The sequence below is a fragment of the Lissotriton vulgaris genome, chromosome 11 (assembly GCF_964263255.1).
Source record: "Lissotriton vulgaris chromosome 11, aLisVul1.2, whole genome shotgun sequence".
Classification (NCBI taxonomy): Eukaryota; Metazoa; Chordata; class Amphibia; order Caudata; family Salamandridae; genus Lissotriton; species Lissotriton vulgaris.
In genome coordinates this window covers 426,960,788-426,987,477 of record NC_141699.1, presented here as the reverse complement: position 1 = coordinate 426,987,477, position 26,690 = coordinate 426,960,788, and the positions used below count along the sequence as shown (strand labels likewise).

Here is a 26,690-nt window from a genome sequence, read left to right as displayed (position 1 = left end):
AAACACTTTACAGGAAGTTATTGTGTACATTTTTCTCACAACAGCAACATTTCCTTTTAAAAAAATTAATATAAAGGGACCTCAGATAAAATGCAAAACCTACAAAGGGAAATTTTGCCAGGTATGGTGAGTTACTGTGAAAACAATATTCCAAAACAGTCTCTTTTTCAATAAGATGCCAGTGTTTTTTAATGATGTTTTTTGATTTTGTTCGCTTCAGTTGAATATTTCAGCACACATATGTTAAACTTAACTTTTTTGGACGTGCTAGTACAAATCAAGGACCACACCATTAAAACCAATGTGTATACAAAACCAACAGATCGTAATAGTGGTTTACATTTCAACAGTTTTCACCAACTAGCTTTGAAAAGACAACTACCTTTTTCACAGTTCTTACGTCTGAAAAGCATCACTATCACAGAGGAGGAAGCTAATCACACCATTGATCTTTTAGCTAAAAGGTTCATAAAAAGAGAATATCCTGAAACTCTAACCAATGAATCAAAACAAAAAGTACAAATGATGGAAAGATCTTCTCTTCTGAAACTGAGCGAAAAAGTTGAGAAGAGCTTTAACATATGTGTGCTGAAATATTCAACTGAAGCGAACAAAATCAAAAACATCAAAACACTGGCATCTTATTGAAAGAGACACTGATTTGGAATGTTTAGACAAAAACAAAGTCATTTTTGCTTTTCAAAGATCCCGCAATTTAAAGGAATTGCTATCAAAGAAAACCACAAAAGATTCCACTATGAAATTCAAAGGGATGCAAATCTGTGGCAACTGTAATAATGTCATCAGAGGAAAACAACTCACTCCCTAAAAGGTTTCACCATTGATTTGAAATACACTAGCACCTGCGATTCTAAGAATGTGGTGTACGCCCTCAAGTGCCCGTGTGGCAAAATATATGTGGGGATCACTGAAAGGAAAAGAAAAGTTCGCATCACAGAACACAAAAGTAATATAAGGTTGAAGAATGTTAACTCCTTCCATGCTCATGACGAGCTGAGCTCGTCATGAGCCACAGCGCTCCGGGGCTCATGACGAGCTCAGCTTGTCATGAGCCGTGAAACGCTCGCATGCGGGGATAATTCCCCTGCTGTGCTGAGCGGTCCACGGGAACGGGTGTGGTCATGACGAGCTGAGCTCGACATGAGCACAGGAGCGCCGTGCCTCATGACGAGCTCAGCTCGTCATGAGCATGCGGGCACCGTGCGCGCCCCCTTCGCCCCCAGTACAGCGGGAAAATAACCCCCGCAGCGAAGGGGTTAAGTCAACGGTGGCCATGCATTGGCAAGAAGCTGGACATCACGTGTCACAATTGAGATTCACTGTACTAGAAGCAGTAAGAGGAGATCCGGGTACAGACCCATACAAACAATTATTAAAGGCAGAATTCCTTTGGATCAAAAAATTGAACACTTTACAGCCGTTTGGGTTAAATGACTGCATCGAATTATCGTGTTTTTTATAACGTCTTTCAGAATGTGGTTTTTCTTTCAGATGATATTGTTCATTTGGCGCTTCTAATATCAAGTGATTTACCACTGAGTTTTCAGGAGTCATAGCACCAATAGAACCTAGTGATTTTTTCAGTATTATTACAGCCTTTGATTTTTCGACATTACTTTATTGTACTGGTTAACTTTTTTGAACAGATTGCCTTTAACTTAGCAAGAGAAGATATACGATCTTCAGAGTCTATTGACTCCTTTATGGTTTCACACAACTTTATTTCACGTGTCTACCTTCACAAAAGAGTCACGTTTTGATGGCTAGGTCGCTTTAAAGTATAAAAAAAAAACCCGGAGCACATGATCATCTCACGACGCTACACACATTACACGTGATAGCACCAGGACGCTAATCACAGAGCGCAAGAAAATAGTGCGTTTGTTACTGCCTTCTTAGAACGGTGCGCAGCGTGTGCAAGAGAGTTTATTTTCGTGAATTTCAAGTAAGTTTCCTAAACCCTTGAGCTTTTTTTATCTCTTTCGGAGATGTAATTAGCATCACCAGTATGTCGAAATAGTTTACCGTTGTGCAATGATATGTTTTGCCAAAGTGTTCAGTTACGGACTTATTGTTCGTTCTCATATAATTTACGAGTTAGGTTTGAGGACAACATTGTAGAGATAGTTATTGAAAAATTGATTGTTACACCACAACCTTGTAGCATGACTCAGTTTTTTGGTTATTAACATTGTGTTCTCCTGAGCAATTGTTTAGCTTGTGATCACACTTAAAAAGAACATGCATTTGTGTTTACTTTGTATAGAATTCGATGTGTTCGCGATACACTAAGACTTGATGTTTGGGATTAACTAGTTTTCCATTTTTTATTTTCTTAGACCCCTGAGGAAGGGTCCTGAAAACGACCCGAAATGCATTGGGTATAATTCATGAAATTGATTTATTATGTTGAGAAGATACGAAGAATTTCTGAAATGAATGGTATTCAATAAAAGAAGTTATAACTTACCACTAAAAGGATATAAGTTTTCATTTAAAACATTGATAAGGAATGAACGGTTCCCTGAAAATAGTGCGCACTTTCCACAGGACGGGGAGCTCCCCAACCAGATCAGTTACCATATTTTCAAGGCACTGTGACCAAGTGCAACGAATGGAGCAGCACTAAAATGATTGTTTGAATATTGAAAGAAACACACAGTGTGCACAGAGCATCCTTTTTATCTGTAGAACTTATACCACAAGTGACCAAGTCTCGCATTGTTTTTCTCCCATTGACCACAATGATAAAGTTTGGCTCATCTGCAAAGTATTGATTTTATTATCACTGTAAATTCTATAAGACCTGATATATGAACCGTTCATTCTGGTGTCCAAAATTATATAAAAATAAGCTCTATTTTTATAAATTAGTGTCAGATTTCTTTTGATTTGTGTCAATTACTTATCATCAATCTTGGTACTGTTGAATGTTTTACCCATGATCCTCTGAGTAAGCCGGTCTGCTCTTTGCCACTCTACCAGGGCTTAGAGAAGGATTACTAGTGTGGATCAGAGGTCCACTTGTGGGTATCATGTTAATATTATATGGTAAGGCCCCCAGCCATACCACATCATATTGCCACCTTGCTACAACTATTTTCTGTGAAGAGGAAGAAGTTGTTAGCATATGTAATGCTTTTTTTTACCATTGTTAAATTTCCTTGCAAGAAATATAGTGATTTTCACGATTAAAAAGCTATATATATATATATATATATATATATATATATATATATATATATACACACATATATATATATATATATATATCTTTTTAATCGTGAAAATCACTATATTTCTTGCAAGGAAATTTAACAATGGAAAACAAACTGAAAATAAATCGGATGGGGAAACAAAAGGACTGTGACATATACACAGTGCAAACATGCGCTGGAAAAATCAACAGCACAATGCTCTACCCACTGGAGGGTTTTAATTAAAAACTGTTTCTTTTGCATCATAGGTTCGAATAAATGTCTCAAAACCCAAGGACAACATGGATAAAGAACAGTGGAGAGACACTAAATAACAGGGAAAACCACGCAAAAGGAATCGAACTGTGACACAAAATAAACGGTAAAAAGCGCAACCACATGTCCACAAGCAATTTCAGAAACGGAAGTGATTCCATGAAAGAATGCCATTGGGGCAAACGAAATGATTTTAAAACACCAGACGCTGGTTGTGCTCAGAGCCAGGCTTACCTCTGAAGAAGTTCCATGCTGGAACGAAACATGTCGGGATTATGCCACAAGCCGCTGTTTTTTCACCAATAAAGGAGCAGAAACCAAGTTTTCAGGTGTGACCATTGGTTTTTTTTCCCTCGGGGATTTAAACATCGTTGGAATATATATATATATATATATATATATATATATATATATATATACACATATACATATATATACATACATACATACATACATATATATATATATATATATATAGTTCTATTCTGTGCCCAGGAAGTAATAAACAGAACATTTTAAAATTCTACTGATTTAAGTTCTTGATAACTAAACTGATATTCTGCAATAAAGCCCTTTGGGCTGTATTATCAGTATATAAACCATCACCACTTTGTTCAATACTGTGAATGAACACACTCATTTACTGATAAACCTTTGTCAGTAAGTTGTTCAAAAATCTACCATTCATGGGTTTCACTGGTTATATTTAATTCACACTCTCAAGCTTCCTACAGTACATAGCTTTCCTGATATAGTCTAATATTGGGGAAAAAAATCCTCCCTCATCTACATGTTATTTCAGTATTTTAATGGATATGTTACGCTTTGAAGTAAAGTTTAGACACTGCAGCCAAAACTAGAATATACCCAGTTACAAAAATTGATCATGAGTCGTGATAAACTCCAGATCAGTATTAAAACATACATTTCTTTGGGCAAGAGGCACATATGAATGATATTTAGTTTTACCCATAACAAAGTTTACCCAATCTAACAATTATATGTCTGGAATAATTCAAAACTAGAATTATGTTGAATGAGATGAGATTTTTCTAATTTGCTTCCAAAAGAAAATGTAAAATACTCTATAAAGAGGGTAGTCCTAATAAAATTCCAGGTATCAAAATGGATTTGTCAGTTTTGCATGAGTGGGGCAGAGCTCTATAAGCAGAGCTCTGTCCCACTCATACAAGACAGAGGAAGTCTTAGGAACTCTAAAAGTGTCACTAGTATTTGTTAGACCCGACATCCCGGACGTGGTTTGCCCCTTAATTTTTTGTCTTCAACCCTCCTCACGGATTACTTTGTTTTTGGTGGCTTTACAATTCTACACACTTCAGCACAGCAAGCTAGTGCTCCCTCCTTAAAACATGGCAAAATTGGCTTACAAGCAATTGGCATCCCTAATTTATTCATAGGTTCTTAGTAAAGTGGCACTACCTGTGCCCAGGGCCTGTAAATAAAATGTTACTAGTGGACCTGCAGCACTGATTTGCCACCCACTTAAGTAGCACTTTAAACAGGTCTCAGGCCTGCCTTTGCAGCCTATGGGTGCAGTTTAAACTGCAATTTTAACAGGGCAAAAAAAAAAAAAAAAACTTTTGCCAGGCCCAAACCTTCATTTTTTAATACATAAGTCATCCCTAGGATAGGACATGGACAACCCGGAGGGCAGAGTACACTGTATTTAAAATGTAGGACATCTACTTTTAAGTTTTACATGCCCTGGTAGTGAAATACTCTTAAATTCATTGTTCACTACTGCATTGAAGATACCATATTACATTTAATAAGTTGTAACTTCTGAATGGGAAAAGGTAACTCGTACTTGTTTGGCGTCTTCGGAATTGTAATGAAAAATCCTAACTTATGGTTAAGCCGGATTTTAAATTAGAATTTGGAAAAAGCCTCTGTTAACAAGTTGTCTTTTTCCTCCCTTAGCCATTTGGTGCCTGGAGCCTGCCTCTGGTCACATGACTGGGTGTGGGTGACAGTTGGGCTTTGTGTATTCCAAGACAGCTACACATAATAGGGAGCTCAAGTGTCTCTATGTGGGCCATCACTGGTAGGATGGGAGGGGGAGCTGGGCAAAACCCCCGCCAACCCTTTGAAAGGCTGTGACCTGCCTCCCAACAAACTGATGCATTCCCCAGTAGTGAACCTGGAGGCAAGGAAGGCAGGGCACCAGTGCACTTCAAAGGCATGCCGCTAGTAGCTTCTCCCACTTCAGTAGCTTCTCCCACTTCAAAGGCAGAACTGGGTATAAAATATTTGACATCAGGCACCAACTGTTCAGTACTTCTGGTCCTGTGGATAATCTGCCAAGAAGAAGGACTGCTGTGCTGCTGAGAGGAGTGCCACTTTACTCCAATGTAGAACTGCTGCCCTGCTGTCCTCCTGCCTGGGCAAGAAGGACTGGACCGGCATCTGTGAAACCAGGACCCCAGAGTGACTCCCAGGGTTAGTTGGCAGACCTCCTGACTTGAGCCTAAGGGACAGAATGCTCCGCCAACCTCAACCCTATCACTTGGACTGTGCCATCTGTGAACCTACACAGCCAAGATGTGCCACCTAAGCCCTGGACACTTGGAAGTGGATGTAAGGTGCTCTGCCAGCGTCGGTGTACTACACAGGCCGTTCACGACAGCATTCACTTAGATCTTAAAGACTGCCTTACTTGAGTCACATCGACCATCTAGAGTTTTCCTGACATTTGCAGATCCACAGGCAGCCTTCACTCATCGTGGGACACCCCAGGGAACCCAATCCCGCTTGGGGCTGTCTCCCTTACTGTTGTCCTGAAGACCCGCCAAGACACCTTAACTCGTTGTCAGGATCGAAACGTCAACGATAATATATGGCTCAGATCAATCCTCTTGGTTCAAACCAATAAGCGATTGTGCTAATCACCACAGATATTGCTTTCTCCTCTGTCCTGACCACCCTTAGTTCTTGTCCTTTGCTAAATTTGTATATAATTTCACGTTGTATATATGAAATGTACTGCACCAATGTTACTGAGCTCCTAATGCCACCATAGCATAGGTCACTCCTACACTGCAGCTCCATTTGACAGCCTGTAGATATTTGTAAATATACATGTACACTTCAATTTACATAAAATAAGATTTGTTGCAAGCACCTAATAGCCAGTGTTTTGTGTTCCAACACGCGTGCTATTCTTTGATTGATGCAAATATTACTTTTTGATTCATTTACTACGTATAACGCAATTACTCTTTTAGTTGTTTATTACTTGCAAAGCAATTGCACATTCCCAACAGAACCATTGTAGCTTGTCATCCCAACACATTTCTGCATTCCCCCTGTAGTTATTATGGAGCCAAGGAAAGGAAGGCAGGGCACCAGTGAACTTCAAAGGCATGCCACTAGTAGCTTCTCCCACTTCTGTAGCTTCTCCCACTTCAAAGGCAGAACCGGGTATAAAATATTGAGTCTCAGACACTAACTGTTCAGTAATTCTGGTCCTGTGGATATTCTGCCAAGAAGAAGGACAGCTGTGCTGCTGAGAGGAGTGCCACTTTGCTGCTCTGTAGAACTGCTGCCCTGCTGTGTGAAACCAGGACTCCAGAGTGACTCCCAGGGCTAGCTGGCAGATCTCCTGACTTGAGCCTCAGGGACAGAAGGCTCCACCAACCTCGACCCTATCACTTGGACTGTGTCATCTGTGAACCTACCCAGCCAAGATGTGCCACCCAAGCCCTGGACACTTGAAGTGGATCTAAGGTGCTCGGTCAGTGTCTTTGGATCCAGTGGAACCAACGCTTCTCCTCTGCTGAACGGCGCAACCTAGAGTAGAACCAACACAAGGTCATCACTGTGTGGGTCTTCCCCGTCATAAAGACTGACATCGCAGCCCAAACTCTCATCGGAACAGCCACTGCATGACACATCCTCGGCGCAGGCTCTCGCATCCCTCAACGACGCTCGACTCTGCATCGATGCTTTGCAGCTGCTTGGAAACGACGCATCGGACTGACTGCACCACGTATCCCCAATGACAGACATCGCATCGTAAGCCCTCGTCGACGGGATCCTAGACCCATGACGCAGCATCTTGGAACTGACGTATTGCCATGCATCTTCAACACAGACTCTCAAAACGCAAACCAGACTTTAAGGTAATTTGTTGAGGGGGGCCTAATTTGGTCCCTGTAGCCAGCCTTCGCTTCACTATGGTCGGGATGAACTTGTGACTTTGTCTTGGTCCAGCATAGCCAAATAGCCGAAGTTGGCACTTTCTGCTTTTTGGCACTATTTTCATTGAAATCTTTAAACTTGCATAGCTCCAGCTTTACCGATTGGAGTCTGTCTTTTTGGTCTTGTTTTATTTATTGAAAAGTACTCTATTTATCGAATCAATGGGACCCTTTTTGTGTGGTGTTTTCACTTTGTTACAGTTTAAAGTGTTGTACAAATACTTTTCTCATTGTCTCCAAGTTAAGCCAGACTGTTCTGTGCCAAGCTACCAGAGGGCTGAGCAGAGGTTGATTTAAGGTTTGCTTGGGTCTTACCCTGACCAGGATTGAGGTTGCTGATTCACCAGGGTTCACACACCAGTCAATTAACAACCCAATTTGTCACAGTATTTATTGAAATAGAATAGAAAACATAGGGGAACTGAAAAATAAGAGCACATCATCTACAAACACCATTATGTTTACAATATATTTCTTAAATTAAAAAAAACTTTACTATTTTCTTGGTTTCTAACTTATATTGCCAGAGGTAGGAGCATTAAAATAAAAATGAGTGGAGATTGAGGATATCCTTGTCCGATTCATTCCCACTCAATAATAACGTTTATTAAAGAGACTTTTTCATAAAACAATATCTATGTATTGTATGTATTTAATCAAATATTAAAACACAGACTAACTGCAAAATACTAAGATAAGTTGAGTCTATAAAATACAATAAAGCATTAAAATATAAACCAAATGCATTCTGAGTCAATCCTTCTTACAAGCAATAAAATAGATAGCAACCGTCAAAATGACCCGAGCAGAATTCATGTCCATTAAACATCTAAATTCTATTTTCAATAAATAATAGTTTCAGATATCGAACCCTAAGATTGTTAAAAGCAGGGCAAAACAATAAAAGGTGCCCAAGTGTATTGGGCTTTCTCTAAACACAATGACACTAGGAAAACATTGTTCCAACCCTAGTTTGTCAATTCGGCTGAACATTTAATTCACACAACAAAAGTGTGTGCTGCAAATTGGGATTTGAAGCTACTGGCGAAAGTGACACTGTATGTTTAACTTTGTGCAGCTGCTGCAAGAAGTTCTTTTTTTAGAGATATTGGGCATCTTCTTTAAATAAGAAAGCATTTCCACTTAGCTTAAGAGATCTTTTGGAAACCAATAAAGGCCGACCATTGACAATCAGGTCAAAATTAACACTTATTTAAAAAGTGAAGCACATTGCAGCCAACTTAGCTCTAGATCTGCTCACAGATTTTAGCTTGCTTTTATAAAGATCAATAAAATAATAACACAAGGGAATTACTTTTTGGGCTAGTTAATGCCACGTGAGTGATAAGTGACAGAACATAAACCTAAACTTAGTCTGGTTTCCCTTATAAAAATGTAATGGCGGTCGGATTTCTCGGTGTTTTTTAATGAAAACCCATGTTAAGCATTTATAGCTCCAAAAAAATTAACATTTAGGTTCATATTACGAAGAGACCAAAAACAAAATAGAATTGCCGATTTCAAATGTTTTCTCAGACCTGAACTAGTCTTATAGATTGCTTGGCCCTCAACAAGATGGTTAATATTCCCTGCTTAGTCTACGTCTGCAGCACTTTTTCAAGAATAGGGGTTCCTGAGTTTGAGTTTTTTGCCAACCGAGAACTTTTAGGTCCTGGTGCCAGGGCTCAGATAAGGTTTTTTTTTTTTTTTTTTAACGTCCAGCATCATTGTATGCGCTGGACCATGCCTTTCAGTTGTAATTCTTGGCAAGTTATTAGGCCTTATCCCCTAGATATGAGGTGGAGTTGTTTTTAACTTAGGTAGACAATACTCAGTACAGTTTATACTTAACCATGTTAAATCTGGTTCTTTACATTTTCGTTTAGTTTTACCCCAAGGAACATGGTTTCAAAACCTTGCCAACAGTCCGTGTGATAACCACTCAAACCAAGTACAGCTCATTTTATATTTTTTTGCTCTCTTTACCGAATAAACGATGTTGCATCGCGGTGTTTACACCGCAATCCCTTTACAACGCAGGCATTACAACGCAAGTTGTTACAATGACTTGCGTTGGAGTGCACTGGACTTAGGAATAGTATGATTTACTTGTCCAACTCCAGTCTACATACAGTAGGGAGGGTGTTGGAATAGTAAATCATACTATTCCTTAGGTTAGAGCGCCATCCAGCGCAAGTCATTGCAATGTGTTGCAATACCCCCGTTGTAAAGGTATTGTGGTGTAAACACGGCGATGTAACCGATGTTTCCCCTCTTTACCAGTTGGTGTGAGCTAATTTTTAATTCCAGTTTTGGCCCTTTACATTTTAAATCGTTCAAAAAGGGTTACCAACACTTACAACAACTAGATTTTGCATAAGTTTATTGTGCTGTTATTAGCTTCATTAGAGGGTCATTAATAATTAGAAAAGAGATTACCTTGTTCCTGCCTTGACTTTATTATTATTATTATGCATTTGCACTTCACTATTCTGGTGATAAGGTCCTATGATAGTTTTTTGTTGTTGTTTGTTTTTTGTTTTAAAGGGTTTTATCAGATATTAAACCATAATACAGGTACAGCTATAGGCATAGCAAGGCAAATCAAAATAGCCCCATTTCAAAAAACGATACAAATCCCCATTGCAGAGTCACTAACACAGCCTTTTAGCCAACATCCCGAACGGGCAGGCGGCGTGAACCTACAAATCTCACAGCCTTATGTAACTTTCTCGGCCTATATAGCTCAGATTCCCATTTCAAGGGGGATACACCCCACTGTAGCATCTCTCATCACAACAACCCGCGCTAACTACAGCCACTCTTATCCTGTCAATCATCCCACTCACGGACACTCCCCCTCCTACCTCCCCTCGATCACTCCCCACACACTTCAGCATCCCATCATCTAGAAAAAGATACTCTCTCGCACCACTTTTCAGCCTATCCCCTCCGGGTCAGCGCCACTCACATCACCCATGTCCTCAGCGGTCCTTGCTTCCGCCCCCTCGTCACTTTGCGCACTTTGTGTATATGTAGCATAAAGTCCCCAGAAATTCTTAGGTCTGCTTCTAGGGGGCAGCAATTCGCTATAAAGTTCCGATTGCGTAGAGCAGTATAGCATATCTCTTGACCACTGGTGTAGTGTCGGGACCGGCCCCCTCAGCCAACACATGGCGACTCTCCTCTTGGCCATCAGGAGCCCCATGTCCACTAATCTTCGAATAGCCTTCTGTAGCTTTTTAGTATATCCCAAAAGGGCACATGAGTGGGTCCGGGTCCAATGTTACCTCAACTATTCTACCAAGCTCCCCAAACACTGTTTCCCAAAATGCAAGCACCCCCGGGCACAACCATGCCAAATGCATAAAGTTTGCCACTTCCACCCTGCATCTTTCACACTCTGCGCTTTCACGTAAACCGTATCTACATAGCCTTTCCGGAGTGTAGTACATCTTATTGAGGTACTTAAAATGCACCAGCCTGTGCCTACTATGTAGGGATATTTTTCTGGTATTAAGACAACAGTAAAACCACACGGTGTCATCCAGTTGATTATCTAGGTCGTGCTGCCATGCCAGCCTGGCAGCCGTGTACTTGTGAGCTCTGTGCGACATAGAAATCTTATGAAGTGCGGTTACCATCTTGCAAGGGGAGTCAGCCTTAATAACATGCGTAAATTCTCGCAGGCTCCATCATGTCCTACCCTAGCAAAGCTCCCAACGCCGCTCTTACGCTGTGAAAGTGAAACCTGTTCAGTGGTTTGTCGCTCTCCGGCGCTCCCTGTAGCTGCTCCACTGTACGCACTTTTCCCCTCACAAAACAAGTCTCCCGCCACCTCTATTTTCATAGACCACATCGCTAGCACAACTCGCTTTTCCGTGCACGGACCCAACCATCCCATCCATTTTATCGGCATAACCGGTGAATAGAGTATAGCGCCCGCATGATTATGCAGCAGCCAATGCCAAGCATGTCTTGTCGCATTTAAGGAATCCTTTATACCAGTCCTGCGGTCTACCTGTTCTATGATAACCGCCGGCAGGGACACTGGTGCAGCGAACAGGCGCTCCATTCGGAGGTAGGGGACCCGCTCTTCCCCGTGGATCCAGGCATGCAAGTGTGCTCCCTGCGACACCCTGTAATATAATTCGAAGTCTGGCGCACCCATGCCACCTAGATGATATGGAAGCGTGAGCTCCCCCCACAGCACCCGAGCTTGTTTAACTGCCCAGGCTAACTTGAGCATCAGTTGTCTCAATCTATGGAAGAAGGTGCACGGTAACACCAGGGGAATATTAGTGAAGTGAAAGAGGAGTCAGGGAAATACAAACATCTTCATAAGCAATATAAGCCCCACCAGTGACAGCGGGAGCCGAATCCATAATTCCACATCGTCCTCTAACTTAGAGATGGCAGTACCATAATTTTCCCGGAAGACGATATCCGTCTCCGTATGCAGTCGGATACCCAGATACCTCAGCGAGTCGACCATCCAGCGAAGGGGGTAGTCCATTGCAAACTCTGCTGTAGCAGGCGTGAGCAGAAAGACCAAAGACTTCTCCCAATTGACTTTTAGGCGGGACAGGGCACCAAAGTTAACAACTTCCCTAATAACGGCCGTCAAGTTCTCCTCCGGTTCCCGAACATAAAGAAGCGTGTCATAGAATTGTAGTGTCTACATATGCGGATAAGTGGGGAACCCGATACCTGCGTTCCCATGGTATTCCCGTAACGCACAGGCTAGCGGTTCCGACACTAGAGCATATAGCAGCGGGGAGAGGGGACAGCCCTGTCTGGTGCCTCTAGTGATATTAAACGGGGCAGTGCCTAAATCACCAATACGTACTCGAGCCGTTGGTTCGTGATACAGAATGCCCAAAATGTGCAGGAATGCCGCCCCAAGACCCATTCTCGCCAACACTTGACGTAAGAAACCCCACTCCACCGAATCAAAAGCCTTTTCCATATCCAGGAATACAGCTACCGCTTTATTCTCCTGGCGAACATGTTGCATGGTTCCAAATACAGTCCGTATATTATATGTTAAGTTTCTAGACCGTACAAAGCCAGCCTGCTCGGGTGCCACCAGAATATGTGACGTCAGCGCCAATCTAGTGCCCAGGATTTTCGCAAACAATTTTGCATCCACGTTGAGAAGGGACAACGGACGATACGAACTGCATTTATTCAGTGTCTTGCCCGGCTTCGGAATAGCCACTAAGATCGCTTCCTTCATTGACGGGGGCATTGTGCCTGTTTCTAACATGTCGTCAAACAAAGCCGTGATGTGTGGCAGCAACTGTTCCGAGAATGCCTTATAAAAGGGGACCGTTAGGCCATCCGATCCCGGTGCACTCCCTGCTCTCATGCCACTCAGCGCCTGTATCATTTCATCCTTCTCTATAGGATGCAACAGTAACTCCCTATGTGCATCCGGGAGAGATGACAGCTGTGTATACTCCAAATACTCCCTAATCTGGTCATCCATCCCTGTAGATCTGGTTCTATAAAAATCTGCATAGTACTGCCGGAAGCACTCAGCTACCTCTCCCTCCTCTGTCAGGAGATCGCCATTTTCCGCCTTGATCTCCGTCACTTGCTTCTTACCTTGCCTAGCCTTCATCAGCCGAGCAAGGACTGATCCAGGCCTCTCTCCCTCCCCGTACGCGCGTGCCGTGGCATACTTGCCAAGATGTTTCACTTCTCGATCCGCCGTTTCCTGATACTCCAGCAGAAGCATCTTTAATTTGTCTTCCACTCTCTCACCTCCCCCTTCCTCCCTGTCCCTTTCCAGGTTCCGTAGTTTCCTCTCGAGCTCCGCCAGACTCCCCCTGAGCGCCCGCAGCACCCCTGAATGTTTGGACATGGCTATGCCCCTGATGTAGACTTTAAAAGTTTCCCAAAGTGTCTGGAAACTATTCACTGAGCCGGCATTGGTGTCAAAGAAAGTATCGATGGCCTCAGTCATCTCTTCTCGGAATAACGGGTCTAGCAAAGAGTATGGGGGGAATCTCCACGTAAACGGTGGAATACTCCTCATGGGTGGCTTCAGGACTAAGAGCAAAGGTGAGTGATCCGAGAGGGTACGCGGCAACACTATGCATTGCCGCACCTGACTAATCAATGAGGTAGATGCAAACCAATAGTCAATTCGCGTGTGTATATCAAGGAACGCTGAATAGTGCGTGTAGCCCCCTTTCCCCACATTGCGTGTTCGCCACACATCACACATATCCAGGCTAACCATCATTTCCTCAATTCTTCTTGCAGCCGCAGCAAGCTGTCTGGGCGGTCCTGCTGAGCGGTCTAACTCTGGATTTCTGATCACATTGAAGTCCCCTCCCCACAATATCCGAGCATCGCCATACTGAGACATAGTTCTAGCTAGGTCATCAAAAAAACTCAGGACAATCATAATTAGGCCCATAGACATTTACAAGTAAGAAATCCACACCCCGCCCACTACACTTAGATATAACATATCTACCGTCCAGGTCCTCTCGGAGCAAAGTTAGGGCTATAGACGACCTGGGGTTAGCCCAGCTTAACACTCCCCTTGCATGTGTGGTAAACCCTGCCGCATTTATGTTGCCCTCAAGCGCCCTCAACTTAAGCATAGGGCTGGTGTTTGGGAGGTGAGTCTCCTGAAGAATATCCAGGTCCACCTTATGCCTGTATAGATAGTTTAGGACCTTACGCATTTTTCCATGATCATTCAACCCCCTGACATTCCAAGTAATGACCTGCAACCCACCCTCACAATCAGTAGAATCAGACGTTTCACGTGACATCAATTATGCCATGTAATCTTTGGTGTATCCACAATATAACAGTGCCAGCCATGCTTGCAACAACTGCGTACCAAACTGCTTGCTCCAAACCATACCCCCCTTGCATTACCTCCCCAGAAACACCTCCTCCCCCCGCCCACAGCAGACCTCCCCCAACATGGTCCCATGTATCCCCAATCCCTCCCCACTACCCAAACCACCCCCCCAAACCCTCAACCAACATGGAGAAGGTAATGAAATCAGTGCCAGGAACACGTAAGCGGAGGTGGCTTTTCAAGTGGTAACGATATCAAATCGTAAGCCATGGAGTCACCCAGCGCCGCCCTCCCCGGACACCTTAATCAAATATGCAGCATAACGCTCTGCAAACATCATTCCTAATCCACAACTTAGCTGTTCTCCTTTCCTTATGCAATAATGCACTGAACACTTTTGCGATTATGTAAACATTATACCCGTGACTTAGTCAAACATGTCTCAGAGAATATCATGCCCACGCAGTCTCAACGCTGCAAAAGTACCCAACTGCCTCACCAACAGGAGCAATAGTGTTAAGTCCAGTCCCTGAAGCCCCCTTGAGTCCCAACTGCCCCTGTCAGGATCTACTTCTCTGCAACAGGGACCAAGGCAGTAGTGCATCTGTACATATGAACGTACCCTCCACAAAAATTGGCCCACCGCCCTACCAGCCCTTATATCACACAACATTCTCATAGCTACCAGCCCTTTTTGTTCAGTCCTGTTTATCCAGCGTCGACCCCTCCGGTTCCTCCAAACTGGCCTGCTCCGGGCTGGGACCTCGCTCTTTCGCCCAGGTTTTTATGGCTTTTTGCAAAGCAGCAGGGTCCGTAAAAATATGTGATCGGCCTTGACTATTGACACGGAGTTTCGCCGGGTACAACATAGCATAATCCACGCCCATGTCTCTCAACTGTCGTTTGAGCGGTGCAAAGTGCTTGCGTGCCTCCTGAACTCTGGCAGTAAAGTCCGGATATAGGGCCAACTCCGAGTCCTCCTAGCGTAGCACCTTCTTCTCCCGGGCGACCCTCAAGGCGGCATAACGATCCCGATAGTTGGATCATTTTGCGATGATCGCGCCCGGCGGCGGTCAAGGGCCCAGTGCCATGTGCGCTCTCTCCACCACGAACATAGCCGAGAAGACTTGGTTTCCCAGCAATGTCACAAGTAACTTTTCCATAAACTGTTCCATATTTCCTGTAGCCGTCGTCTCCGGTAGTCCTACCAGGCGCAAATTACAGTGCCGAGAGCGCGCTTAAAGGTCTTCGGTCTTATCCTGCAGGACTCTCAGGACTTTCCCCAGCTGCTTGTTGTCTGCATCCATAGTAGTATGCGCCTCTTCCACCTCCGTAATGCGCCGCTCCGACAAGTCGAGGCGTTCCGCGTGTTTGTCCAGGCGCTCCCCCATCCTGTCCATACGATAGGTTAGGGCATCCATTTTCGAGCCTAGAGTCGTGATTCCGCCCTGCAAGGACTTCTCCATGGCTCTCAGCATACTGCGAATATCGGGTTCCTGCTCATCCTGGGAATGCGATGCAACTCTGGTTCCCCTGTCCACTGCAGGGTTTTGTGATTTTGCCCGCATTTGTTCAAAAGTCAATCTAGTCTGGGTCTTGTCCCCCTTACCCATGCTGACCAACAGAGCCCTTTGCGAGTCAGTACTCTCCTCTCTGACGTGTCCCCTTCACGTACCACAATAATGCTTCAGGCCCAAGGCTCCAGTCACAGACCACCAGTAGCTCAGCTCCCTCGTCCCAACCAGGCAGTCAGGGCATAAGTTTCCAAATAGACATGCTGCGTGGACTACCTACAGTAACGCGGGCCTAACCCCACCGCCACGTGGACCGTCGTCCTGGGGCGGGGGGGGCGGGGGAGGGGGAGGGGTGGGGGGTTCAGCAGGGACCGTCCGGTTAACTCAGGCCGCAAGCCTCACTTACACCTCCAGTTTTAGAGTGACTCTCTCTGCGCCGCGCCAGGCAATGTCAATCTCTGCCCCGCAGGCCTGCGCGTGGTTGTCCTTACTCTGTAAGCCGGCAGACCCCAACCCTCAGTTCGCGCCCCGGGTCAAGGCAGAGTGACTGTATGGGCGTCCATGGCAGCTAGGCACACCAAGCAGTTACCCACTGACTGACTCTCAGAAAGCTGTCTCCAGTGCCGCCATGTGTTCGCCCTTGTGCACAGGCTCCTCGCAATGCTCCTCACTCCGGGTCTAAAGTGCGACCCTCACCGCCTCACAAGATGGGGTGGCTCACACTCTCAGCTGTCACTGACCCCACGTCGTCACTCCGCCGGGCCAGTGCAATCAGCGCCACTTCGCTCTCGGGCCTCCACTTCTGGCCGCCACCTCCGCCGGTACCGATGCCGCAGGTGGAGGGACGTCACTCGGCCTCTTCCCGCTACTCCAGGCCGGGGATCTGCAGCCTTGTCGGACGCAAGTCAGCGTCCGATCGGCTCTTCTCTTGCTCCGGTCCGACTTCAGGTCACGGCAGCCCACACCGCACACCTCACCTCCGGTCTAGCGCTGCCTTACGGGGAACAGCAGCTGCGTTAGCTGCAGGATTATTGAAGGATTAGCTGATGTGCCGGGAGAGCTCAGCACTCAGGCGGCCATTTTGTTTCCGAGCAAGCTCCGCCCCCAGGTCCTATGATAGTTCCCAGCGACTATGAGATAACGTGTGATTTTATGTTTTCCATGTTAAGTTTTAGTTGTGGTTTTTTCCATTTATTGATATTGGATTGACTCTATGAACAGTTTTATGATGTACTTTAAAGTCATTTTTGCAGAGTAAAGTTTGTTTGATGATGAGGACTTCGATTTCTAAACTAAGTAAACTCCCTTTATAGCATCTAGATTTACCTGGGTGTAGGATGTTGATCAATATCAAGATATCTTAGTCTAATCGATGGAACGATTGTCCGATGTAATTACAATAGAAAGTGAGGCTCTAGTGTTTGACGCATTAACTGGCTAAATTTCCAATACCAATTAAAGTAAGGTGATGACTCCATATAAGATAAGTGTAACAGTTAAGGGGGCAGTGGCGTCTGTCAATATCTCGGGTGTTACTGTGCAAATGGATGAGGATTGGATAGTCAACTAAACTATGAGGTACTCATAAATAGTTGTCTCATGTTAAGGATATAAGGCCAGCTGCCAGTTACTTTTATGGGGTGACATACCACTGTTCAGCATCAATTATTTTAATTAACTAGTTTATTTTAATTTCAGTCAATTCCATAACAAATTAACTGTCCTCCAGATTTTGATATATTAAAAACTGCCTCTGCTACAAGAACATGGGTTGGTCAGATTACTTCATTTCATTACTAGGTGGTCATAAAATTATGAGAAAAAAAACTGTTTATAGAGGAAAAAATGGCCTTCTTTTCAATTTATTTACTGAATATAAACAAAATCTTTCTGAATCCGTACTCTATTTACAAGCTATTTTGTAGACTGAAGACTGTAACTTTTTACAGTGTATGCGGGGGATAAGTGGTATAGAAGTTAAATAACTAAGATGCTGCGCAATACACCTTTAATGGAGTAAACCATTACATACCAAAACGTTTCATATCCCTGGAATTCACATGTACCAAAATACTATGGTCTCAATTATGGGTCACGTGTTACGGGTTGGAATATTGTGATAATTTTAAGATTTGCAATCACAATTTACCATTCCAAAGTAGAAAATTAGGGATTACCTGCTTAGGAAAATTATTCAACACTTGGACAGGCAATCAAATGAAGTTATTCTAAGAAAAATTCAACCCAAACTCTTTAAAATGTTGAATGCATACTTTCTAGACACAAAGGGACTAATATTTACAATATCAAGTTAACATATGATTTGCCATGATGGGCAAAGAATAGTAAATCAGAAAGAAAAAGTGAATAAGATTCAATTTTAGAAATGTTTGAATTGATTGATGGGCTTGTTTTTCCACCTGTTACACAGGCTTTTGGCCTAAGCATGTTGTATATAAAGGGGGTTGTTGACCCATATATACTACCGGACCGGGGTCATAATAAAAACAGTATCAAAAAATGTGGTCGCGGCAGCTCGTAAAACTTTTCATACAAATTATAATAGCACAAAAAACACAACACATATAGAAATGTAGTAGTAAATCCACGTCTGTGTCTTTGTATTGTTCAAGGTTATCTGATGCAGTTCAACTAAAAGCATTTACAGATACGAGCCTTACATTTGCTCTGTGAGATAAAAGTGCAATATGTGTACAGTGCTCTGGGTGACATAGAAAAAGGGGGGGATGAGAAGGATAGAGTGTTCAAGCGAGGATGAGGGACAAGGAAAGATTGTCGTGACATATAAGCATCAACGTTGTTCGATGTATACGTTTCCATACAGGATAAGAATGTTCCCAATAAAATACATAACTCAACAGGACCCAAACAGTATCTTATGTGATGTCGCTAGAGTTTGTATTAAAAATGTAGTCGACGTTTCGATCCCTTAGTTCAGGATGGGTAGTGGTCCTTGAGGTGGGGTCTTCATCAGGACTGGTGGAGTTCCTGTGGAAGACAAACCTCATATGGGGGGTGTATTTACAAAGGTGTGTGTTCTATTAGATAGATCAGGTATGAATACCTACGTATAAAGATGACAGGGGACCAAATCCACGGTATTTAGTAAAGGTGTAGGGCAGGAAAGCTCCTAAAGGGAGAGGGGAAACATAAAACTGTATGTAGGACCGGGTATGAATCACAGTGTCTCCACAAAAGCGTGGTGGAGCTTGCTTGATTACTTACTTCAACTTAATTGAAGTGTCTGACCAGTGGGCGTCAGATTGCGAGTTTCCTAGAAGCAAATCCAAGGTAGTTGTGCAGCGTCATCTGCTTGCAGCTGCTGGGACCAATCCCTTATTATCTGTAAAACGAGATGGGTATGAGAGTATAATTGGACTGTGTTGAGGAGGGGCGTCAGACGTAATGACCAACACATCTAACTACAGGTATTGGGGGGCCGGTGGGCGAATGCATGAGAAAGAAAGAACGGGCTCACGGTATGAAGCCGTCATTGGCTAGAGACACCATGATTGCCAAAAAACAGTGCTTGTAGAAAATGTACATGTACATCTGTGCAGGGGCCAATAACCAACCGCCCAGTGTAGAAAGTCGGTATAAGAGTATAGGTGTCTAAACGCGGTTCCGAAAAGTTACTGCAGACAGTTGAATCTACCGTTCACTAGGGGGTAGTTGAAAAACAGGCTCACGATATGAGGCCCTTGAGAAACAAAGACTGAAAAAACAGTGCTCGTACTACAGCGTTATCATAAAATATGGCAGAAGCAGACGGTTCTTCAATCACAGTGCAATGCTGAATATATGTGAGGTGACAGAGTCTGCGATAAGACAACAAACGATGGAAGCGGTCAAGAGGCCTGCAAAAAAAGGTGTGCCTTGTGTGTAGCGATCATAAAGTGATCCCCGTCACAACCCATTTGAGAGACCCTGTGTCAGCCTGCTTACCTCTGCGGAAGGTTTCACCTTGATTGTAGTGAACCGGAATGAGGCGGCTGTGTCTGTCTTAAAAGGAGAAACGTGGAGCGCGTGGACGTCGCAACACGCTTCGTCATGATGACCGGGTGATGGGGCAGAGACCGAATAAGCGTACTGTCAGAGCATCCTCAATGTGCAACGTCAACGGTAGAGCTAGCACAAGTGGGATGGTGCTACTATGGCTGTCATGCTGGAAATGGTCAGCGTAGTTTACACCAGTGTGATATAGGGACACAGATATGTGTGTTGGGTCATGGATGGGTATGAAAAACCTAGTATGATTAAAACTAAGATGTGTGCTTGAACAAGTTGTATATTTCCCCCGGTATATACAATATAAACTGAACGTGAGGATGCAGTATCCAGATTATCCGTCGTTATTTATACATATTGACATGTGTTACATATAAATCACAAAAGTAACATATAATGGTAATCAGGAAATCAATAGACATATGTATGGCGTAGTTCGAGCCATCCGGCTTCTGTTAAATTAAATTTAGGAAGCATAAGAAAAAATATGCTTCAGCCAAAGAGATTTAAGTGAACAGTGGTTGGGTTTTAAATTGGTCCGAACGGTTATCACTCGTAAAGGACTCACCCTGATAAATGAGAATAGCGAGTCCCTGTCCACTTATCTCTGCTGGTCGGGTATCAGAAACAAAATGCCGCCGAAGGTATCCGGGCGCTCTTTATCTAAACATCAGCAGCCTCAATTTGAGCCATCTGGAAAGAGAAGTTAAGGGAGCTGTCAGCGCACCCTCCATAATGTAAGGAAGGCAACACGCTAATTAGTACGCGTCCTTCACAGAGTTGAAAGAACAAACTCTACGCGTGGGGAGCACTAGGGAATCTCAGCTGAGTTCGCATTAGTCGTATTGAGTCGTTGTGCAGTCCCGTGCACTGGGTAGATCCCTCTGATGCACAGACCGGCAAATCGCAGAAGTGATTGCCGGTACCAACTAGTATTTCTTACCTCGAGGACGCAGTAACGCGGAACCCTCGTTGCCAGGAAACCCAAGGGCTCCGTGTACGTGAGAACATCCTCGTCACTGGGGCAGCCTCGCCGCTTTCCTTGTTTCTAAGAGACCTTCGGGTGCTTCAGATAACGTTTAAGCGCACACCGTCTGTGATAATGCAGAAAGGCTTATATAATTTGTACTCAATAGCTCAGTGTGGGCCAGGGTAACGTGCAGAACATACTTACAGCACAATTGGCAATATTGAAAGATTCAGTAAATAGGCATAAAATGCAACTCAGCACTTTTCAGACAAATACAACCTGATCACATGTAATTAGAATATATCTCATGCCACATTATAATTTTTCTAAACACACATATCTAGATCTACAATGGGTCACTGCTTGAGTAGCATTCAATTACATCGTAGCGTCTACAATACTTTTGGGATCAAACAGATAGGTAGTTGGATTCATAACATGCAAATTCAGATCAGTTGAATAAAGGAAGAACATCAAGATGTATACGAAGTGCATATTGTTTACATATCCTTTCGAACGGAGTTAGTTGGGGAGAAAGCGAGGACTGATGGTCACAGTTGCCCCATTTGTAAGAGATATTTTTGAAACATTATGGAACAGCTGGGCGGACTGGTGGTCACAGTTGCCTCATTTGTCTAGCAGTCTCCTCCCTTTCGTTTAATCCTTCATGTACTGCATTTAAAGAGTGTATCCATCTGCAATCTTTGTATTTGAGTGATCTAGAAATGGAACTACCTCTGACGCTAGGCATTACTTTCTCCAAAACCCACCATTTGACATCTTCTGCTGTATGATTGTGGGTCTTAAAGTGTTCAACCAGTGGTGCTCCCACAGTATTGCACCTGATTCTGCTCATATGCTGTAAAACCCGGGTTTTAACCTTCTGCTTTGTCTGACCTATATAGATTAGGGAACAGGGGCAAGTGATGGCGTAGATAGCCTGTGTGCTATTGCAATTCGTGAATTGCTTCAGTTCATAAGTTCTTGCATTGTGGGTAAAACTAGATCCCCCTTGACAACAGTCGCAAGCCTTGCAGCTACCACATTTATGGTGGCCAGTTGGCTGAAGCATATTTGTTCTTATGCTTCCTAAATTTAATTTGACAGAAGCCGGATGGCTCGAACTGAGGGGTCATCAATCCACACACCCACATGGCGCTGAACTCAAGAATGGCCCATAGTGAGTGCATGGCCATTTGTAGTGCTCACCGGGTTTTAAATAATTTTACTATTTCGCATGAATCCCGTCCTGATGATTTAATCCCTTTGATCAACAGGCGCAATCTCACTACCCCACCCTCTTAAGCCCTAAAGAAGACCCGCCCCAGACCCCAGAACTAAGGCGTCCAAGGGTCGAAACGTCGACGATATTACCACCAGCGGACCAGTCCAGAACATTCAGTTATTAAGGCCAAATGAAAGTGACATACTGACTGTATTACAATTAAATATGGAAACTGGCCTGTAAAGTGTTGAGTAAAAAACACAACGAACTCTCCCCCTCCCTTCACTCACTTGATGTATATAATTCACCTTTTCACAAATGCACCACTGGTCACATTGCATGCACCTTATTTATATGCGCCGCTTGTTATGAAGTTATGTTGAATTGTTTTGATTAATTTATATATGTCAAAAGCAAGATATTCATGAATGAAAATAATTCAGTGATTAAAAATACGGTATTACACTGTTCTCCTTGTTACGGGATTTGCTTTTTTCTTTTTGACAGATGCTGTCATCTGATGATTGTACAAAATAATTTAAACAACCTTGAAAAGATGGATATATATTTTGAAGTAATCAGCTTGCATGCCCGACAGAACCACTGTTGATACTAAATTGTCTTGCCCAGGTTCTGAGGGATACTGGGTTACCCCATAGCGATTTACAGTATAGGGTGCAGGTGCATACCTGCAAGGGTATTTTACTCTCATTGATTGTTGTTTGTGTTTCCTATTCCTACATAAGAATCTGTTGAGGGGAAATATTGTATTGTTTGTTTTGTTAAGACTTAGTATGTACTTTGAACATGTCAGACAGGGAAACCTTGTCTTACACTGAGGAATGCATTGCCAAACTAATGCAAGATCAGGGTGCCTCCAACTTCCTCCTGGGGAACGATAGAACTCCATTAGATGCGGGTTTAAGTGCTAAACTAGCCAAACTAGAGAGACTCGAGAAAAAACGAATTAGATCACGTCTCCATGGGCATGTCCTGACCAAATATTTGGAAGCAAATATAATACCTAAAGGCCTCCAAGTTCGCAATGAGCCAGCTATATTTATAGACTTACCTAAATTCAGGGAGGGATATAGCTACGTGGCAAACAACTGCTCTAGGCACTGGATGGTACTTGGAGTGGAGACTGCCATCGAATATGTGAAGAAATTGACGCAAGAAATTGCAGAACTTAAAAGTGAGATATTGAGGGATTCTGCACTCATGAATGCCAAGGAGGCATTGGAGCGTGCAGAAAAAACCTTGTCCGAGTTTAATACAATTACACTTGGCAGAAAGCTAGACAAACTCAGTAAAGACGTAAGGAATTACGATAAGAAACTAACATACCCCTATCTTGTGGACGAATACTATCAGCAGGATAGCCAGGGCTTCTACACCAACAAGGGGAGAAAGGGTCCGCATAGGTTTAATACTTTCTCAGACTCGTCTATGGGAAGCAGCTCAGATTCAGAAGCAGACAGGCCCTCCACCAGCAGCTCAAACTACCAAGGTCCCCAGTATTTTTTAGGGGACAGCCACCCCAGGGGGAACACGGGTGGTGGCCGTCAACAGAATTGAGAACGACCGAGACGATATGGAGGCAGGGGGAGAGCCGGACAGGAGACCCCCAGAGTAAGGTTTTACCAACCAGAGGTGCATGGAGAGATATCGACAAGGAGGCAAACCTACAGATGGTAACTGACCCCACAATAGAACTGGTCACTGAGACACCGCTATTAACAGCACAGACAATCCTTCCCAACCCTGTGATGAACGACCGATCAATAAACATGGAAGTAGCAATCATGCACACAGGTGTGACAACTGCAGCTCACTTGAGGCACTACCGATTGCACCACATAATGAAACACCAGCGAGGACGATTGCGCTACAACAAGACTCAGTTATTAACTTATCTGACTACACCATGACTGGAGCAGAACTTAACATCTTATCCAGAGGCCTATCATATGTACCAACAGCCATATCAGACTCCTTCCAGGTGAGATTGGAACTTCAAAGATTCTTCCAGAAGATCAGATTGAAGTATTTCTTTGCCAAAAGTACCTATACTCCACGATGGCAGCAACTCCTTTCAGACCACCTTCCACATTAACCACAGCCTCGTTCATGATGAGCGACAGAATATTGGCTTTCGAGAAGATAGTCCTGGAAGGCAGTATGCATTTGCTGGGAGAAAGGAGATATATTAAATACAACACGAGCAAAGACGAAAAAATGGCACTCCATGACGTTGCAAAAAATGATGCCATAGTGATAAAGGCGGCGGATAAAGGCGGAGCAATAGTGGTACAAAATACAACTGACTACATAAATGAGATAGAACAACAGCTACAGGTAGTGGATAGCTACCGTAAGATCCCTAAAGACCCGACAACAGAGATCAAAGTTCTCATAGAAGAAAGTACACAAGCTGCAGTGGAGGAGGGATTCCGGAGTCAACATGAACACGATTTTCTTTACCAGCAAGAACCCAGGATACCAACAATATATACGTTGCCGAAAGTGCATAAAAGACTTGAGAACCTGCCAGGCAGACCCATAGTGTCGGGGTGTGGGTCAATCCTCGAACCCTTGAATCAATTTATTGATCATTTCTTGCAGCCGTTGGTGCCAACTACCAAATCCTACGTGGGGGACAGAATGCATATCATCCAGTTGCTGGAGGGCCAACCTTTCGATGGTGGAAAACAAATATTAGTCACACTCGATGTATCCTCCCTGTATACGTCAATTCCCCAGGACAGAGCGATTGAGGTAATTAGAACTACGCTGAACAAAAGAGATAGACCACACTGGATTCCGACAGAATTTTTGATTAATCTACTGGAGATAGCGATGAGGAGGAACTATTTCGTGTTCAGAAGACAATTCTATTACCAGTGCAATGAAGTGGCTAAAGGCGCAACATATGCCCCAAGCCTGGCAAACATATTCATGGACAAATACGAGGAGGAACATCTATATGACCTGGCAAATCAGTTTCTGGATAAAATCGATGTATGGAAACGCTACATCGACGATGTCCTAATGATTTGGTCTGGGGATGAAAATGAGCTGAAAGAGTTCTGGACGTGGTTGAATAACAGAAGCAAAGATATCCAGTTCACAATGGCCCAAAGCAGGGAATCTATCGACTTCTTGGACTTGACTTTCAAGGCGGAAGATGGGTTACTATATAGTGATCTGTATCGAAAACCCATGGAGAGGAACACGTTGCTCATGTACGGCTTCCATCATTCAAGGAATTTGAGGGATAATTTGCCCTATGGGCAGTACCTCAGACTAAGGAGGAATTGCTCCCAGAGGAAAGACTTTTTTCGGGAAGCTGATGATCTAACCACGAGATTGAAGAGCCGTGGAAACTCTTCGGGTCTACTGAAGCGTGCCAAGAAGCACGCATGGTACCAACCAAGAGACGAGCTATTGAAGACTAAGGAAAAGTCCAAAGAACACAGTGGCATTGTTTGTGTCACGACGTACAACACAAAGAGCAATGATATAAAAAAAGATCGTAAAAAAGTATTGGAGCTTGGTCCCGAGCGAACTTTAGATGACACAGGATTCTTTGTTTGCATTTAAGAGGGGCAAGAGCATAAAAGACTCAGTGGTAAAAGCCATTCTATTATCTCCGAAACAACCTCATTTGAGAAATTTGCTGAACCTCCCCTGACTGGCCACCATAAATGTGGTAGCTGCAAGGCATGCGACTGTTGTCAAGCGGGGTCTAGTTTTACCCACAATGCAAGAACCTATGAACTGAAGCAATTCACGAATTGCAATAGCACACAGGCTATCTATGCCATCACATGCCCCTGTTCCCTAATCTATATATGTGTCACGGGTCCAGCAAACAGGAGCCAATTCCACCGAGGACTGGTGGTCCGCCACCCCCCTTTTACCCTGCACCTTTTCCCCACAGCCGCAAACCTGCACTTGGTACAAGGACCTCGAGGACCCCGAGAAAGACTGGCCAGACGAGGTTGCCGCGTTCGGCTCCTTTAAGGCAGCGGATCAGGACTACGAGACTCCGCCCCTGGTGACGACAAAAGGCGGAAGTTCCAGCAAGAAGGCGGACGGCGATTCCCCGGGGAGAAAACCATCGAGGAAGAAGCAGGACGGGTTCGAGAAGGCAGAGAGAACGAGAACGACAAGCCAGGAGGCCAACGATTGGACGCTTCGCCCTGCCACGCGCCCACGGGAGGAGCGTGGCTTCGAGAGGTACGGGGCCGGGTAGCGGGTTGGGTTGGGAGGCGGAGGCAGCCCCCGGTGTGAATCCAGTAAGCGACGTCCCCTACCTGAGCGCGAGCACTCCTAAGCACGCCCCTTTGTAATATTGAGCACTTTACACGGATTGTGTACTCTCACTCCCGGCCCTTATCACACCC

At 44.0% G+C, this 26,690-nt stretch overlaps 1 protein-coding gene across 1 annotated transcript in view; it reads right to left on the bottom strand.

The window, feature by feature from the left end:
* SLC23A2 (solute carrier family 23 member 2) overlaps window positions 1–26,690 on the bottom strand; it is a 1,215,437-nt gene that overhangs the window by 830,157 nt on the left and 358,590 nt on the right. The window lies entirely within an intron of this gene.